Consider the following 6,088-nt stretch of genomic DNA (forward strand, 5'->3'; position numbering starts at 1 on the left):
TGCAAGATCAACTTCCTGATCTCCGGATCATTGGGCACATAAACGCGGTCCTCAAACCATAAGGTATCGTGCTCATCCTCACGAAATCCCTTGGCTTTTCCTTTGCTCATCCTTTCCTTTATATCGTTAATTTCCTTGTCTGTCTTCTGAGCTTCTCTGATCTTTTCCATCAAAGCAGACTGAATCTCCAATGTTGCTAAATAGCCTCTTGGAACTATCTCCAAACATAGCTCACGAAGATCCTCGGCTAATACTTTCGGTAACTCTCCGGTCATGAGTGTGTTGACATGGCTCTTGCGGCTCAACGCATCTGCTACTACGTTAGCCTTCCCTGGGTGGTAATGCAATCTCATATCATAATCCTTAATGAGCTCCAACCATCTCCTCTGCCTGAGATTCAACTCCTTCTGCGTGAAAATGTACTTCAAACTCTTGTGATCCGTGTACACCTCACAATGGTTTCCGATGAGAAAATGTCTCCATGTCTTCAACGCATGCACTACGGCTGCTAATTCCAAATCATGCGTGGCATAATTCTTCTCATGGGGTTTAAGTTGTCGTGAAGCATATGAAACAACTCTTCCTTCCTGCATAAGCACTGCTCCAAGTCCTCGACGTGAAGCGTCACAATAAACTTCATAATCCTTGCGTTGGTCTGGCAGAATCAACACTGGTGATGTAACCAAACGTTTCTTCCACTCTTGGAAACTAGCTTCACATTCCTCAGTCCAATTGAATTTGGTGTCTTTCTTCAATAGCTCAGTCATGGGTTTTGCAATCTTTGAGAAATTCTCAATGAACCTCCGGTAGTATCCTGCAAGTCCAAGAAAACTCTGGATCTCTCCAACTGACGTGGGTGATTCCCAACTTGTTACTGTGTCAACTTTGGCGGGGTCTACTACTATTCCTTCTCCAGATATAACATGTCCGAGGAATCCAACTTCCTTCAGCCAAAACTCACACTTGCTGAATTTGGCGTATAACTGATGTTCTCTGAGTTTCTCAAGTACCAAACGCAAATGCTCCTTATGCTCCTCTTCATTCTTTGAGTAGACCAAAATATCATCAATGAACACCACGACGAACTTACCCAAAAACTCCATAAACACTTTGTTCATTAGGTTCATGAAATAGGCAGGTGCGTTAGTCAGACCAAATGACATAACGGTATACTCATACAGCCCATACCTGGTGGTAAAAGCCGTGTTAGGTATATCCTGCTCTCGAATCTTCAACTGATGGTATCCTGATCGTAGATCGATCTTGGAAAATACCTTAGCTCCTTGTAAGCGGTCAAACAAATCATTGATCATCGGCAGTGGGTACCTGTTCTTGATGGTCACTTCGTTCAATCCTCGATAATCAACAACCATCCTCAACGATCCATCTTTCTTCTCCACTAGAAGTACTGGTGATCCCCAAGGTGACGAACTTGGGCGAATATAGCCTTTATCCAGTAACTCCTTAATCTGCTTCTTAATTTCCTCCAAATCTTTTGCGGGCATCCTCTACGGTCTCTTAGATATTGGTCCTGTGCCTGGCAGAAGTTCAATCAGAAACTCAATGTCTCTATCCGGTGGCATGCTTGGCAACTCTTCTGGAAATACATCCGGGTAATCCTTCACCACTGGTACTTCCTCCTGTACAACTCCTGATAAGGAATTCACCTGAGTCCTCTTCGGCATATGCCGGGATACATACTTAATCCTTTTTCCTTCTGAGGTGGTAAGCGAAATCGTCTTACTGGCGCAATCGATGTTTCCTCCGTACATCGATAGCCAATCCATACCCAAAATTACATCCAAACCTTGCGACTCCAAGATTATCAAGTCTGAGGGAAAAACATGCCTACCTATGGCCAATGGCATCTGAAAACATCCTTGGCTTGCCATATACTCTGCTCCTGGTGAACTTAGTAACATAGGTGTTTTAAGAACCTTGGTGGGCAGTTTATACTTATCCACAAATCCCCTTGATATGTATGAATGCGATGCACCAGTATCAAAAAGAACGAGTGTAGTAAATGACTTAACCAAAAACTGACCTATTACTGCATCAGGCTGTGCTTCAACCTCCTCCACGTAAACGTGGTTCACATGTCCTTTGTTGAAAGGGTTCGGCTTCTTCCCAGAGCTTCCATTTCCATTACCATTCTGGGCTTCAGGACATTCATTGGCATAATGTCCAGTCTTCTGGCACTTAAAGCAAGTGACTTGGCTCAGGTCTCTCTTAGCTGGGGTTGAAGGGTTGGTACGGTTCTGTCCGTTACTTCCTCCGTTCCCATTACCATTCTTGGAGCCATTATGGTTGTGCGAACTACCTCCTCCATGTGTATGCTGAAACTGTCCTCCTGATTTCGGGGTAAAACGTGGCTTCTGCTGAGCTCCAGAATTATACTTCCCTTGTCCATACTTCCTCTTACGGTTTTCAATCTGCTGTTGCTTCCCTTCAATCATGAGAGCTCTATCTACCAACTCCTGGTAGTTGTTGAAGGTTGCTACCATCAACTGCATGCTCAGCTCATCATTCAGTCCTTCCAGAAACTTCTCCTGCTTGGCTGCATCTGTAGCAACGTCATCTGGAGCATAACGTGCTAACTTACTGAAATCCTCCACATACTGGCCTACGGTACGTCCTCCTTGGCGTAGGTTGCGAAATTCACGCTTCGTCATAGCCATAGCTCCTGCTGAAACATGGGCAGTACGGAAAGCTTGCTGAAACTGGTCCCATGTGACGGTGTCAATAGGGTGTGTGGCTGTGTAATTCTCCCACCATGATGCTGCGGGTCCATCAAGTTGATGTGCGGCAAAATGCACTCTCTCCGCATCTGTGCATCCTGCAGTGGTCAACTCCCTTCCAACTTTGCGGAGCCAATCATCTGCAACAATCGGCTAGGTGCTGCTGGAAAACACCGGCGGATTTAGCCTCAAGAAACGGGCTAAGTGATCAACAGGTGGTGGTGGTGGGTTGTTGTTGTTGTTGTTGCCTTGGTTCTGTACTAACACTTGCATCAGGGCATTCTGCTGCTGAATCAACTGAGTGATCTCCGGTGGGAAAACAAATCCGGTGTCACGTCTCGGAGGCATCTGATAGGTTTAGAAAAGATGAGAATTTAGAATAGAATGAAGTCTAGAGAGAAAACACTACCCATATGCTCATGAGACAAACACAATCAATATCACTCAATCAAATCAAACAAGGCATACAATCGATCTAACTAGCGTTACAAAAGTGCTCGGACTATAGTATATACATGGGGAAATACTACTACTGATATGGTGGTCTACTAGAAATTTTGATCAGTCGAAGACTCCATGATATCTGCTCCAGCTTCATCAACAAAGTCATCTTCACTTGGTTCCGAGTCGGTATCGTCGATGATGATGTAGTTATCCGGGCAAGCGCATTCATCATCTTCTCCTTTTGATGCTGGATTTCCCACGAATACTCCAATCTTCTTCTCCAGGTCGTCATTCTTCCCTACTAGTGCGACGATTTCCTCCATATAATCCTCGCGTGTAGCCTTGAGTTCTTCCTCCAACTCCTTGATCTTGGTCAATGCCTTCTTCAGATCTATCATGTCTGAGCACATCTGGTTCTCCTGGCGACGAATGTGCTGATTTTGCTCCTGGATGAAAGCTACAATTGATCCATCCTTCTTGGTGCTGATCATCTCCCATTGCTCATCTCGACATCCACAAATCTGATAAATAGTATCCTCAAGCTCCCTGTGGTAGACGTCTGCAATGTGTCCCATAGAGATGTGGGCTGCCATGCTCTTCCCTAAACTCCAGGTTGGTGCTTCAAAAGAAAATTTTATAGGCTCAGTGACTGGCGTAAACGTCCTTCCTGGAATTTGAACTTGAATCTTCCAGCGCTCTCTTCTGGTAGTGTGGCGTTGTAGGTTCCGGTAAAGCTTGGTATTCCAATGTTCAGGTACTTAGTGACTTCCTTCAAGTGTCGTCCAAAAGGTGTATCTTCATCTGGTTGCATGAACTTGTTCCTTGCATTCGCCATTCCAAAAAGAGTAGAAAGTGGAGAGGAGTCAGAAATGAGAAGAGAGTAGTGTTCTAGGGTTTAAGCTTAGTGGTCGTGTCCTACAGTCAACGTGTGCTCTGATATCATCTTTGTAGCGACCAGACCTCAAACAGTCTGTGTTGTTGTGCACCAGTGTCATCCCTGGATCAGTAATGCTGACACGCACAGTAAAAATGGAGGATTTATAACAGAGTAGCAATCACACACTTATTACAACGAATATCTCAAAAGAGAATAAGTATGATAAATATGGCTTAAGGCCATCTAATACGATAACAGCGGAAGACTTGGAAGAATAGTGAGTCCATCAACTCCAACGGCATCACTGAGTATAAGACCACGACCTAAGGCACCTTACTCGTCGTCTGAAAAGTCTGCAACATGAAACGTTGCAGCCCGGAAACGGGTCAGCACATGGAATATGCTGGCAATGTAACACATAGAGAGTAATGAACATAATAATGCTATACTACATGCATATATGGCTGGTAGAAAGCTCTATGGTTACAGTTTTGCGAAAAGCCAGTTTTTCCCTACTGCAAAGGAATAAATTTTATTTCATTATCATGGTGGTTGTTAAACATTCAGATGGTTGACAACATCTCAATCCCAATTAATTATCATCATTAACCCAACAAAATTAATTAAATTAACATGATGAGATTCACATGATAATCCAGGTACTAGATACTCAAGATGTCCATAACCGGGGACACGGCTAACCATGATTAGATTGTACACTCTGCAGAGGTTTGTGCACTTTTCCCCACAACACTCGATCGCCTCCGCTTGATTCTCGCACTACATGATGTTTGAGAAACGGATGACCGAGACATAGTCTTTCAGAAGCGTTAGCACCTTACGATGGGTAGACCGATACACCTACATCCCCTACATATGCTAGTCTACCACTGTAATAGTTCACACAACTTAATCAACTATGCTAGAGCCCATAATAGCTTGTGGCTGCACACGGAAGTTTCTAGTATGAATAATCTCATGATCCCTTTGAACCTGGGTGGCGGTCCAAAAGAAAACAGGCAATCCTGGAATACCCAGGTACCTCAGTCCACCCAGATGTGAGTTTTAGTTGCCACCTTAAGTTTAACCATATATTAATAATCTCACATCTGTCATGGATATCTCTCAAACCCAATCCACGTCTACAAGCATAGCATAGCAATATAAGCAACGTAGAAGTAACTCCCAAGGGTTTGATAATAAAACAGGTGATAGTTACTACCTCAACTACATCCCAATACCCACAATTTAATTAGATCCTAACCATGCAATGGTTGAGGGTTGATCTAATGCAACAAAACTGGGTAGTAAAGGGGTATGATCAAAGTGTTACTTGCCTTGCTGATGATCCGCGAAACCTAGCGATTCGAAGTAGCAAGCGGCGCACTCCGGGTACTCTATCGTAAACAAACAAGCAAACAATAAGTACTCATCTAATGCACATGTAAAACTCAAATAAGAGAACTAACCAGAAAAATCAACTTAAGAACTCCGGTTTGGAAAAAGAATCAATGAAACAAAGCAACGAAAATCAAACGGCGAAAGAAACAAGCTTCGTTTACTAATTTGGATCTAAATCAAATTTTACAGTAGCAAAAACTTTTTTGAGTAGGTTAAACGGAAAGAGAATTCGAGACGAAACTCTAGGCGCTTGAATCGCCTGATTCCGATAAACGAGCGAAAAGTTAAACTAAAACGAAAATCTGATCAGAAATCGCGATCTGGAATAATCGCGGAAAATTCGTCGAAAAAGAAAACTGACGAACAGTTAAACGAATGGACATTCATTAACAGCGTCAATCCGACGAACACGTTCGTTAAAACGAACTGGTCGGTGAACGTTCACTAGATCATTAAACCGAAAAAAAATAAACCGAACTAGGGTTTAGAAAGAAAAAAAACGAACGGTTTCTTTTTTAAAGAAAACCGGCACGGCGGCTGCGGCGGCTCGGCTACCTCGTCGGCAGCTCCGACGGGGCTCCGGCGGGTCGGGCGAGGGCGGCGATGGGCGGCGGGGTTCGGGCGTCGG

This window comes from Triticum aestivum, chromosome 2D, assembly GCF_018294505.1.
Source record: "Triticum aestivum cultivar Chinese Spring chromosome 2D, IWGSC CS RefSeq v2.1, whole genome shotgun sequence".
Classification (NCBI taxonomy): Eukaryota; Viridiplantae; Streptophyta; class Magnoliopsida; order Poales; family Poaceae; genus Triticum; species Triticum aestivum.